This window comes from Vulpes vulpes, chromosome 6 (genome assembly GCF_048418805.1).
Source record: "Vulpes vulpes isolate BD-2025 chromosome 6, VulVul3, whole genome shotgun sequence".
NCBI classification, from domain to species: Eukaryota; Metazoa; Chordata; class Mammalia; order Carnivora; family Canidae; genus Vulpes; species Vulpes vulpes.
Genome location: NC_132785.1, coordinates 91,441,721 through 91,455,621, shown reverse-complemented (window position 1 = coordinate 91,455,621; position 13,901 = coordinate 91,441,721). Strand labels below are relative to the sequence as shown.

At 43.5% G+C, this 13,901-nt stretch overlaps 1 pseudogene; it reads right to left on the bottom strand.

The window, feature by feature from the left end:
• Positions 1-11,413: 11,413 nt before the first annotated feature.
• Positions 11,414-12,098, bottom strand: LOC112921330 (rho-related GTP-binding protein RhoG-like; annotated as a pseudogene).
• Between the last annotated feature and the right edge of the window lie 1,803 nt (positions 12,099-13,901).

The window sequence follows — 13,901 nt, the reverse complement described above, 5'->3', positions numbered from 1 at the left end:
AGAGAGAGAGTTGGGAGGGTTGGGAATAGTGACAGGGAAAGAGGGAAGCCAAGGTAAGGTGCATCATCAAGCTGGTCGCCACCTTGGGCAATCGGGACTCAGTTCATTGGGAGCTCTATGAGGAGCCATGGAAAATGCACCTCAGGATTACCTGCCTAAGACAGAAGTGGGGACCATTCGCTCACTGGTTCCCATGCTCTATAGGTCAAACTTTGTCCTGTGGGCTTAACTTCCTCGAACTTCCATGTTTGTGAAATGTGGGTGATAAGATATTCCATGCTGCCATGTCAGAGAAGCCTCCCAGACAGAACATGAGAGACTGTGGGTGCAGTCAAGGCCAAGCTGCTGTCAGGTGTACCTGTATGGCTGATTGTCACAGCGATGGCTTGAGTAAAATTTGGGCTGAGAGGACCTACAGGGGAGCTAGAAGTATCTGACAGCTATGCCTCCATCTAGATGTGACCCTGGTATCACAAGGTGGCCTTGAAATTCAGAGCAAAGCATGGTTTTTGGGCAGATGGTAGGCCCTCCACAAGACTGGTTTATATTCCATCTTATTCATTGATTTTTCTCTAAAATTCGCCCTGCTGTAGGATTATAGGATGCTCTGCTTTCCCCACATTGGCTTTAGACACAGGATGGAATGGGAATGTGGCCTCGTGTTGGACAATCATTTTCTGTATAGCCTGGTGGATGAGTCAGGGTCCCAGCAGACACCAATGGCATATTCGAGAGGGCAAGCCAAGAGAAAGGTTTAGGTACACAGGTTTGGGTACAGTTAAGGGAAGCCAGCAATACTGGAAAGGCTTACCACAATTAGCCTGCAAGAATGAGAAAGGGCACAGTTCCTGAGCCCTGGGAATGATAGTTGTAGCTGGAGTGGAGGGCTGCAGGAGAGGAGCTGTGGTTTTTAGGAAAGGATGTGTCCAATTTGTGGAGACCTAGCAAGGAAGGTGCAGGGGGAACAAATACCCTGACCTCCCTCTTATCTTGCCCTCTGATCTTCTGCTAGTGCCTTCCATTGGCCAACCTCAACTAGAAGCCAGAGAGCAGGGGAGCCCAAGATGAAGTCCATGTGGGTCAGCCTTCCTGGACACAGAGCAGAGTGGAGAAGGGTAGACGGTGGATCTGGAGGGATAAGTGGCAGACATCCAGCAGGGCTAGTGTGCAATGTATATTGGCAGTTAATTGTTCAGTTCTGTCTTATTGGGTATTGAGTTCTAGTCACGCCTACTTGGAAGAGGCTTGCTTTAGTACAAATAAGGAGTCTTTAGGCCTAAGAAGTGCCTGGCTCAGTGCAAATCTAACTGTGTGTGTGTGTGTGTGTGTGTGTGTGTGTGTGTGTCTCAGAGTGTGGCTAGGTGGATCACCATGGGATTTTAATATATTCAGTTACTTGGAAAACATTTTTTAACAGTGAGATTAGAGAGATATTTATTTACTATGTAAAAATGGTGTTGGCTCGAGGACAAAGAAGAGAAGGGGGAAGATGAGATTAAAAGCAAATTCATGGTTTGCGGTGAAAGTGAGGAAACTTCTCTCTCTTCTAATTTCCTTTGTTGCTATTTTAGTGCAGTTTTTGCAATCAATGAAAAAGAAAGAGAAGCCACTGGTCACCTCGATGAGCTTGTTTAGGCTTCTGGACGGGCATGCTGGCTATACCAAGCATCTTGGATGAGGAAGCCTTTAAACATGAAAATTTCTTGCCTGAGTCTTGGAAACTTAAACTAGAATCCATGTGAGGTTCATTTTAATAGAGCCCTCTAGGTTTTTAAGCATTTTTTCCCATAATTACTTCTGTTTTCTTTATAAGCAGTTTTATGGGGAGTGGAGGGGAGGTATTTTACTTTACCCCTTCAAGTGGCTTGGTGCCCGGTTCCCAGGTCACTGTGGATGCAGTGTGAGATTGAGCATCTTACACAACTTCGGATAAGTGGGACATCCAATATTCTGAGGCCTGTCCTTTCTTTTGGGGAGGCACAGGGAGAAATGTGGTGATTGCTGGGTGTGGTGCGAGGGGGTCGGGGGAGCCAGGGCGTCCCAGAATGCTGCAAAGGGCAGCAGCTCTCCCATCTCACCTCTCCCTGATGGGGAGGCTGCAGCACCTGCCAGTCAAAGCTGGTATCATTAATGTTTATCAGTGTCCACAGACCAAATACCAGACCCCGTTCCTGGCACATGACCTCGAGGAGTGGGGACGGGCAGCTTTAGTCCTTTTCTTTCTAACCACAACTGCAAACCTGACACCAATATCTTTGGATTGTCATGAGAATTTACCCTGAGAAAAATGTTTTAGTTGAAAGGTATTGTTTCTGATCTCATGGACTATGACCAGTTGACAAGTTATCTGAGCTGAACTGGGTCGGGGGCCTGGCTTCCAGATGTGAACTGGTAGTTTGGTTTTCCACATTCTCTCACCCCTATCTGCCCAAAAAGGATGAAAAAGAAAAAAAAATGTGTGCGTGTGCACTTGTGTGTTTTTGAGGGGAAATAGCTAGCTGGTTCCTGGCATATATCTGATGTCTTCAGGTTGGGACCGTGTCTAATGAGAATTTTGTTTGTATGAAATAGAGATGCCTGCTATTCTAAGTAAACTGCAGCAAGATAGTTTTCTGTGTTAGCTCAGTGCAAAGAACCAGGATAGGCTTATGGCACAATTTACCAGCAGCTGATTATGGCCTCCAGATTTGTAGCAAAATTAAAAACTTAAAAAAAGACTACCTGGTAAAGTGTCTTTGCCTCAGCATGATTGCTTCATATATATATATATTTTAAAGATTTTATTTATTTATTCATGAGATACACACACACACAGGCAGAGGGAGAAGCAGGCTTCAAGCAGGAAGCCTGATGTGGGACTTGATCCCGGCTCTCCAGGATCAGGCCCTGAGCCGAAGGCAGATGCTAAACCACTGAGCCACCCAGGGATCCCCCATATTTTTATCTTTGGTAAGAAATTCATTTTGAGTGATCTAAAATGTCTTAAATGTCAACTGTGCATTTGAGATGGAATCTAATAAGACAAAGAATGGGCCTATCACCTGTGAGGGGGAAGTGGAGGGAAATAGAATAGACAGGCCCAGCTTAAGACCTAGAGTCTTTCACGAGTTCTGGAGATAAATTCACAGTCTGTGCATAAGTCCCATTTGTTCCCATGCCAACCTTCCTGCTTGCCCGCACTTTCTTTCTTTCTTTCTTTCTTTCTTTCTTTCTTTCTTTCTTTCTTTCTTTCTTTCCTTCCTTCCTTCCTTCTTTCTTTCTTTCTTTCTTTCTTTCTTTCTTTCTTTCTTTCTTTCTTTCTTTTTCTTCTTCTTCTTCTTCTTCTTCTTCTTCTTCTTCTTCTTCTTCTTTAAAGATTTATTTATTCATTCATGAGAAACACAGAGAGAGAGGCAGAGACATAGGCAGATTGAGAAGCAGACTCACTGTGGGGAACCTGATTCAGGACTCGATCCCAGGACCCCGGGATCACAACCTGAGCCAAATGCAGACGCTTAACCATGGAGCCACCCAGGAGGAGGAAGCCACCCTTCCTGCCTTTTCTAAAATTGGAATTTTGTCTGTGTACCTGTACTTCCAGCAGCAGGGCCTGTGTCACAGTGGAAATCTTTCTAGCTTTGGAGCTGGATATAACCTGGAAATAGTCCAGTGAACTAAAGGCAAGATAATGGACTTTTCTGTGCTTCCTTTTCTTAATTTACAAAAGAGAATACTAATTGCTTACCCTGTAAGATCCTTGTGGTGCTTACATGAAACAACACATCCAGTTATCTTATATTAAGTTTAATCATTATTTAAGTAATTTTAAACTAGATCTTTCCTTACTCTTGCCTGACTTCCTGAGCCCTCAAATGCAAAAAAGTGTGAAATACGGGAGGCAAGGTGCTGGACCCCAAAGAGAGAGTGTGTGGGGCTGATAAATTAGGAAAACTGCATGACACCACATTCGGAATGTTTGAAGATGGGCAGTGGTAACCGTGTCTGCAAAACATCGTTTTGCCAGCATGGGCAGCGCTCCACACTATTTCTAAGGGGCAACCTAAATTTAAGTCTGATTTCCTGGAGGGTTTCAATCCACTTCCAAGCCATAGTGACTGGACAAGTGATTCTCAAACCCGGCCTTTTCTCAGGCCCCAAGTCTCTGACCGAGAACTCTCTCTGGCTCTGCTTTGTAACTGTAGCCGGGCCGCACACAGGAGATCCAGTGCAAGTGCAAGGACAAGACAAAAGCATTAAAGATTGTTTCAAAATCAGAGACAAATGTAAACTAATATAAAAATAACAGTATTCTCTTGACCCCGTATTTCTGAGGCTTGATGGGCCTCTGAGCTCTCTAACGTATTGTTTCATGGTTTAATCTGCTTTGCATTGCTCTGAATTTAGTGATGCCGGGAGAGCAAGGGTATGGGACTCTAGGAACTAAAACAAAGAACAGAAAAACAGGGGGTGCTTGGAACATTAAATTTTTAAAATATTTTTTATTTTCTTTTCAGAAATGTATCTCCTTGTACTGTTGAAAAAGAAATCCACACAGAAAGTTTTTTTTTTTTCAAAGAAATCAGTGTGTGTGAGATAGATCGCTATATATTTATGTTTGTCACTGATAGATTTTGTTTATCACATTAGAATAATAAAGAAGGGGCAGCCTGGGTGGCTCAGCAGTTTAGCGCCGTCTTCAGGCGTGATCCTGGAGACCTGAGATCGAGTCCCACATCAGGCTCCTTGCATGGAGCCTGCTTCTCCCTCTGCCTGTGTCTCTGCCTCTCTCTTCTCTCTGCGTCTCTCATGAATAAATAAATAAAATCTTAAAAAAAAAGAATAATAAAGAAAATATTAGTATAGAAAAATAGGGGACTTGAGTGCTTTCTTCCCTTCCTCCCTCTTTCTTTGAAAACTTCTAAAATAAACCTACAAGGTAAAATATAGGGATGTAAAAAAAAACCCACACAAAGGTGCTCTAATAGTTAATGTTTAACAATTTGGAAATGAGCTATTTATTTGTTGTAACTTTAAAATAAAATCTGTTGTGTTTATCAAACACCTATTAAGTGCCTAGAAAAAATAAGTAGGCCCCTCAGTTCTTATTCCTAAAAAGCTTACAGTCTTGTTGGAACCAGGGTGGGTGGAGAGCCTAAACACATAGAAAATAGGGTTATGGTAACCCAAATGAATGTATATAGACGCTCAAGAACTTTTGAGGTGGTGGAGTGACCCAGTGATGGCTGGAAGGCTAAGAATGCTAGAGGCAGAGTCGGAGATAAGACCATATGGGGCTTTTGAGAGGTTTTCTTCTTCTTACAAAAGGGCCCCAATTAAGCAATTGTTTGTGTCCCCCACTAACCCTGGCACATATGGAGGCCAAAGAGTGAAGCAAATATTAGTGCCACGTTTCCTTTCTCCCCCGAGCAGAGAATGTAAGCAACTGGGAAGCCCTTCTCACTTTGCTTCAGGAGACAACAGACCTAAGTGATTTTCAGCAAACCTGTTGTCAGTCCAGATCTGCCAGAAACAATGACCAGACCTCAGCTTCCAAGCCTGGGCTGTTCTAGAAGACCATAAGCTCTGTGACTTGAAGTTGTTTATTCTCCCTGGATGCTCAGAGTGGGGCTTTGGCACATTGTGGTCTGTGCCTGATTTTAGCTGGTTGAATTGTATTAGTCTTGATGCTACGTTTTTAATTTGAGGTCCCTGGGATCTTTCCAGTCTTTCAGTTTAAATGTCACCACTCAGGGAGGTCTGTCTGGATGGCCCTACCTTACGTGGTCACAGCCTCTCTTATTCTTCAGCACAGCATCCTGTTTATTTTGCTGGAGGCACTTGTCGCAAAATAATTATTTTATTAGTTTTGATGAAGAGAGTGCTCCCTCCATACTAAGACAGCATTATGTGTCAGTAGTTTTAGAGAAAGGAAGGCTAAAGTCTCGAGAGGGGTTTTAATTCTCTTTTCCAATAGCCTTCTGGAAGTTTACGTATGACTACAGGTCTGCTGTCCTTCCCTTGCTGAGTATCACAAGGTTTCCTCTTTCCCAGCTGAGTGTCATGACCCCAAGGCCCTTCTCTGGAGGTGCTTAGGCTCCTCTGGAGTAATTCCAATGTGGCTAGACCCTGGGAGTGGTGGGCCCAGTCTCCGGGTAGTTGGCACTTGTGTCCATCCGTCCAGTGCACTTTTGATCAATGTCAAAAATGTATTTCAAGTTTGGAGTCTAGGGTATCTTTCTTTGACCTCTACTTATATTTGGTCCTTAATGTTTGTCTTTCCTGCTGGATTATTCATACCGCAAGGAGAAGGACCATGTATGTATGTCTTGCTCTTTCTCCTATTCCCAGGGTGTAGCATAGTGTCTGACCTGTACTAGATTCTCAGTCAAGGTCAATCTTTGCTTCTTCCCATCCCCTCTAGCCACTTTTTAACTTCTGAAGTACCCTCCAATTTCCCAGCACCTGTGTAGCCCATTTGACCCACCCAAACTTATAGGGTGATGAGGAAGGAGTAGTAGAAGCACTGCTTCAGATTCTTCCACTAATTGTTAACGATCTGTCTTCTGGGTTTGGGAAAGAGGTGGAAGATTACAGGGAGTCCCCAGAAGTCACCCCTCAGCTCCCCATGTTTCTCACCCCCCAACCCAACTTTTTGATTCAGCCTGGCAGTTATTTGTTTTTAATTGGCCTCTCCTGTCCTCTAGCAGTCTCTCAGCCCAGCTCCCTATGTGGGCCGTTCTTGTTCTTGGATGCTTGGATCACTCTTTATCTCCTCGCCATCTGTGTAAGGGGATCCTGCCAAGATGATCAGATGTGAACTCAGCGCCAGAAACATTTTAATTAATTTATGGTGATAAAATGCGAAAAGAAAACCAATGAGGAAAGTCTGGGCCAAAGAAAATTAAACATAAGAGGAAACAAAGAAACTGGAGCCATGTGGCCTTGGAAGGAAGGGCCTGGTTGGCAGAGGAGCCAGCAAACACTCTCTCTTGCCCTCTTCACTTTTTTAATAACGCCCAAGTGGAAAAGCCACAGAGGACCCAGAAACTGGAGGGAGGGGAGGGAGAAAACTGAATAGTTTGCTATTTGTCTTGACTTCTGGATTAGGTCAGCTGAATGTGGGTGTGGAGAAGACAGCAAGGCTGTAGGATTGCAGACCCCCGTTATAATAGGGGTAGCTGGTGTTTCTCAGGTAAGCGGAAGACGGAAGTGTCTTAAGCTAAGTTAGTATTTAAAGTAAGTACGGCTGCACTGCAGCCTGGCAAACACTACTTGGGTTGGGCCATGACTAGATTGGGAAAACACTAAAGGAAACTGGTATTAGCTGGCTTTTTCCCAGCTGAGATGAAAACAGGCTGGCAGTATTTATTTGTTGGCTACCAGGTCATTTGACTTATTTGCAAGGTTGATTTGGTTTTTCTCCCCCTGCTCCTTTTTTTAAATGTGAAACACTGAATGCTGAATAAGGACAAATTTTGCAGTGACTATTTCCAAGTGAACTTTCGATGAATATAAGAAAAAAGGGAAATGCTTGTGAACCAGCACATAGGAGTTCTATCAAAAAAGGAATTGTTTTGTATCTAATTTATTTGGATATTTTATTTTTATACATATGATGGTCTTAATCCAGCTGGTGTAATTCAAGGAAAATAATATATTCTTAAAAACAACCAGGAGAAGAAAAAGCAGTGAAAGGAAAAAGGGGACATGTTAGTTGAAGACAAGGAAAGAAATTAGCCAAACTTCTCAGGAGTAATCTAGAGCACATATTACCATTTTTTTCTAATGAAGAGGGAACTATTTAAAATCAAAATCAAATAAGTTTATGTTGAATTTAGTAATGGATCATTTTTACACTGATTTAAGAGAATAATAGAATTTTAGAGCTGTAAGTGATTTTACACTATGGGTCTGAATCAGAACTACCTGGAGAGGTTTTCTTTTTCTTTTTAAAAATTTGCACAATTGAAGGGTGCCTGGGTGGCTCAGTCAGTTAAGCATCTGCCTTCACTCAAGTCATAATCCCAGGGTTCTAGGATTGAGCCCTGTGTGACGTGGGGCCAGGCTCCCTGCTCAGCAGGGTGTCTGCTTCTCCCTCTCCTTCTGCCCATGCCCCTTGCTTGTGCTCTCTCTCTCTCTCACAAATAAATAGAATCCTTAAAAAAATTTACATGATTTGGCTTCACCTAACAGGGCTTATAGGGTGAGGGATTGTTATATGTATTTGATAAAGCCTGCAAGAGATTCTGATATGTATTCCCATTCATTCATTCATTCATTCAACACTTATTAAGTGCCCACTATGGGCTAGACACTATGGCAGGTGCTGAGAACATTATGGTCAAGAGAAAAAGACATGGTCCCTGCCATCATGGAGGTACGGTCTGTGGGTAACGTACAATCCTTTTTTTTTTTTTTAATTTTTTTAAAAAATTTATTTATGATAGTCACACAGAGAGAGGCAGAGACACAGGCAGAGGGAGAAGCAGGCTCCATGCACCGGGAGCCCGATGTGGGATTTGATCCCGGGTCTCCAGGATCGCACCCTGGGCCAAAGGCAGGCGCCAAACCCCTGCGCCACCCAGGGATCCCTGTACAATTCTTTCATTGTCAGTTAAAGACACTACTACTCTGAGAGTTTAAGTGACTTTCCCTGGATCACCCAATTAGTAGTGATAAACTGGAATGGAAGGTTATATCCAGATCTGTCAATTTTTCCTTCCATATTCTTTCCAAGTTACCCTTGCTGATTTTCTGACTGTCTTTTATTTAGACTAGTATTAAAATATTTGAGACTCTAATTGTACTGGGCAACAGCTAGTTTCGGATCTTGGTTGAAATTCTTGCTCTATCATGTGTTAGCTTTATGACAGTGGGTAAGTGTATAACCTCTAGCAATGTCCAATCCCCTCATCTTTAAAACAGAATTGTACCTATCACACTGAGATGGAGGGAGTAGATGTGACTATTCTACAATATAAATATTGTAGACAATATAAATGGAAAAATCTGTCCAGAGGCTACAAATCTGGGAGAACTCAATTATTGGAAGTTCTGTCCAGTTCTGTGCTGGAGGCCCCCAACCTTAGTGGGTATTGCTGAGGGTAGGGAGTGGGGGGAGCCAGCCTGAGACTTGGTAGAGCGATCAAGTCTCCCTTATCCTTTGGAATGTGCTGAATCAGTGTTGGGCCCGTTGGCATCAGATGAGTCCTGCCATTTAAGCAACAATGGTATACTTAGGATGCTGGTTGGTCTCTGGGGCTCAAGAGAAAACACCGGTAGTATTTCCAGAGAAAGCGAGACATTCAGAGTTGGCACAAAAAGAATCTGAAATCAGAGGTAGCAGTCAGCCCTGGAGACAGAGCCTGGAGTATAGTGGCAGTGATTTCAGAAGCCCTTATAGAATGGCTTCTTGGTTTTCAGTGCAGACCTGTCAGCCTTGCCCCAGGGCATGTTGTGGTTACTTCTCATGCTACCTCCTGCTGATCAGCTCAGCAACCTTGGCCTTGGCCTGAGTCTTATGCAAGTTTCCCTGCCAGGACAGAAGTCGCCACCCAAGCTTGCTGTAGGTACCAGAACCAGATCATGACATCATATTAGAAAAGAAGACATGAGAAGAAATTGGTCAGATCAAGAAGTTGGTTGGATGTACCACCAGCAACAAGAGTCAGATTTATAAATCTGACTTCTAAAGTCTTTTAGATCTTTATTATTTAAGAGAATATATTGCCTCTTCTAGAAATATGGTCAAGGGAAATGCATATACATGTCCACCAGAAGACACATAAAAGAATATGTGTATATTCCGTATATTCAAGATTAGTAGCATTGTATATAATAGCCCCTAGCTGAACACTACTCAAATGCTCATCAGCAGTACGATGGATAAATACATAGTGGTATAATCACACAATGGGATGTACAGCAACAAGAATGAACAAACCATAACTACATGAAAGAACATGGTGGACTCTCACAAATAAACTATGAGTGTAGGGAGTCAGATGCAAACAAGTACTTACACTAACTGCATTTACACATAATATTCAAAACCAGGCAAAACTTATCTATGATGTTAGAAGTCAGGGTAGCGTCTACCTTTGGTGAGAAGGGCAATAACTGGAAATATATGCAAAGTAAGTTTCTGGGTGATATTCTGTTTCTTGATTTGAATGTTGGTTGTGTGGGATTGTTGAATTTGTGAAAATTCATTGAGCTACATACTTATAAAATTTTTGCCTCACTATCTACATACTGAGTTTCAATGAAAAGTTTACTAAAAAGAATGTGTTAACATCTCTGCACCATTATCAACATAGATTGCTGTCTGGACTCGAAATCTGCCATGTGGTTTTTCTACCCGTAAATGATAAAGTAATACTCAGTGTTTTCTTTTCTTTTCTTTTTATACTCAGTGTTCTCTTATGGCTGGCACAGAATAGGCATTCAAAAAATATTTGTTGAATAAATGAAGGATGGGTCGTAGCTTTTCTGTGGGACACATAGGCTATAAAGTAACAGTGCCAGTGCATTATGTAAGAGTGCTTGGGGAAATTTCTATTATCAGAGATTTTCATGATCTAAACCACTGTGTCAGGCATTTAGGAAGGGAACCTCACACTTCCTGTGCACCATCTGACTTAAATTGGTGTGTGCAAATAAATGCAAGGTACTCTTCATTGGTGATAGAGAGCAGTCCACACTTAGGATAACCTCCCTGTAAGGAGCTCTTCGTCTGTTCCACAGCCCCCAGAGCCCTCCATTAGGCCCAGTTCAGCTGGATCTTTGATGTCATCTCTGTGTAAAGGCTACCCAATCATTTTCTCTTGGTCTTTTTTTTTTTTTTCTGCAGTAGAGGAAACTTCAGCTTTATTGAAATCACTGGCTATCGGAAGGGAGGTAGGTGAGGGACTGAGGTAGATAGGTGATGGGGATTAAGGTAGAGAGCACTCGTGATGAGCACCAGGTTCGTGTGGCAGTATTGAATCCCTATCTTGCACACCTGAAATTAATAGTACAGTGTGTTAACTAACTGGGATTTATATAAACACTTAACACTCCACTGGTTCCTGACTTATTTGACCACAAAACCTTGTTTCAGAACATTTATCTATTAGTATCTCCCAGTACTTTGAAAAAATGCTGCTTAAGCACTTTTGCAAGCATGTCTCATCTCAAGAACATGCTGACATTGGGAACACCCAGAAATCATACATAAGATGGCTTTCCAAAATTAGTATATCAAGAAGTTTAAGGCCATGATATGAAAACTGTAGATTTGTCCTTATTTGAGGCACTTGTTTAATAGTAAATATGGCTAGGAAAGCCACATTTAGAGGTGAAAGTCAGTCTCTCATTCTCTCTCTCTTCCCTCGCAAACTTCCAAGCAGCCAGGTATAAACTAGGCTGTCTTTGTTCGACCAATAGCCTGGAGTCTAGGGTTTCTAGGAAAAGAGACAAATGGCTCATGCTGGCATTGTCCAATGCTATCAAAGGAGTCCCTCTTTTTCTCCCTAGGTGCAGTCTCCAAGTAGCACCCCCCAAAGCTATAACAGTACACACTTCTTGGTGCTCTTCTTTGTAGCAGGGTAAAGCACAGCCCGGACAGCTTCTGAAAACACCTCATGCACTCCATCCTGCAGCAGGGCCAAACATTCCAGATACTTCACTGCCCCTACTTGTTTGGCCAGGGAAGTGCCTTGCTGAGGAGTTGTGGGCACTAGGCTCTGTTCCTTCAGCTTCTTCACTGTCTCAACATCATTCCGCAGGTCTCTCTTGGTCCCTACTAGCAGAACAGGTACATTGGGGCAGTGATGGGAGACCTCCGGGTGCCGCTTATGCCTCACATTGGCATACGAGGATGGGTTGCCAATGGAAAAACAAATGACAAAGATATGTCAGGGGGTAGGACAGCGTTCGCAGTCGGTCATATTCCTCTTGGCCAGCTGTGTCCCACAGGTTCAGGCTGATGATCTGGCCATCTACAGAGGTCTGGGCGCTGTAGTTGTCAAAGACAGTGGGGATATACTCCTCAGGAAAGGCATTTGTTGTGTAACTGATGAGGAGGCAGGTCTTCCCGACAGCCCCATCTCTTCAACCACACATTTGATTGTCTGCATTCTTCCCTTGGAGTCTGTGGAGTCCATGAACTGCTAGAGGATAAACTTCAATAGATCCTAGAAGCCGCCTCTGAAGTATGTAATATTATGTGTATGTACATAAGTGAATTTTTCTGGCAAAGTGGTCGTCCTCCTACGCTGTTCACTGCGGCGGGCAGAGGCTCCAGGGCGACTCTCGCCGGGGTGGGCAAGGCTCGGAGGGTTGGGCGCCACATCTGGGCAGCTACCCTCTCTCGGTCTTTGATGAGTAAAATGTGGGTGGGAGATGTTTCACCTTGGGGCACGGCTTGTGGTAAGGCAGAAAATGCCTCATCTTGTTGGGGTACAAGAAGGGAAATTAAAAGATATCATGAACTGGTACACAACAGATTGACTCTCAGGTCTGCCAAACATCCTCCAGGAAGTATGACAGGGCATGCACACAGAGTTGCCAAGGGGAACACTGGAGGTACCAGCACTACAGGTCACCCTAACTCCAGCCTGAGTGGAATCTCTGTCAGTCTGATGCACCTTCTAGTCAAACCTGTTAGGAATCTAAAGGTGTCAAGTGTTTCAGAACTCATTTAATTAAGCCACAGAAAAGACCTGTGGAGGTAATTTTCCATTAGAAGACAGGGGAGGGGGGTGAACGTGCAAATATGCATCGCACATAGATCCAGTCCTGCCCATAAAGCCTGGATTTTGCTTCCTTTTCAAAGGTTCATAAAACATCATACTCTGGAGCTCAAATCCAACAAACAGCACAGTATCAAGAAATGTGTGCCCTTTGAAACCTGGTTTCCAAAGATGTGATTCCTTTGACTTTAAAGGTAGCTGCCGTTTGGGCGCCTGGGTGACTCAGTTAAGTGACCAACTCTTGATTTTAGCTCAGGTCAGGATCTTAGGAGTTATGAAATTAAGTCCCACTTTGGGCTCCATGCTCAGTGGGGAGTCTGCTTGAAATTCTTTCCCTGGGATCCCTGGGTGGCTCAGCAGTTTAGCGCCTGGCTTTGGCCCAGGGCATGATCCTGGAGTCCTGGTATCGAGTCCCACATCGGGCTCCCTGCATGGAGCCTGCTTCTCCCTCTGCCTGTGTCTCTGCCTCTTTCTCTCTCTGTGTGTCTCTCATGAATAAATACATAAAATCTTTAAAAAAAATTCTTTCCCTCTGTTCTCCCCCCCACTTTCTCTCTCAAATAAATAAATAAATAAATAAATCTTTAAAAAAAATAGCTGCCCTTCTCTTGGCTCTGGTGGTACAGACCAAGAAGTCTTGGTTTTCTAAGTGCAATTCTAGAACAGAGTTCTTTATACCATGTGGAATGGTGGTGAGCTAATATTCCACTGGGGTCTCTCAGAGGTTTGCTTCTTTTTAATGATGAAGTTGCTAAACCATCTTGTGTAACAGGAGTATCTGCATTTTGCCAAATGTCAAATAATGATGACATTTGCTTAGAGATGAAGTCAAGTGGTGAAGCCTGTCTTCCAAGGGCAGTCTGGTTCACAGGGTCTTGTGGAGCCCATCCTAGAGGACTAGATACCCTAGGTTTAAGTGCTCAGGTCTCTTGGCCCTGAACATTATCCTTGGAGGACAGCCATCAGTAGGGTAAGCCTCTGGTGGCCTCTCCTCTGCCAAGGGCTAGGGCAATCAACACAGTAGGAGAGAACAGATGTAGTGGTTGGGGAGGATAGTGGAAAAGAGCTGGGCAGTGTAGGATTTGGAAAAAACAGAAAATGCCAAAAGACCCAGGTGTTGAAAGACAAACCAACAAACATACAGTTAGCATTGAGCCCTGGGTTTTCTATCAATAATCCTTCTCCTCC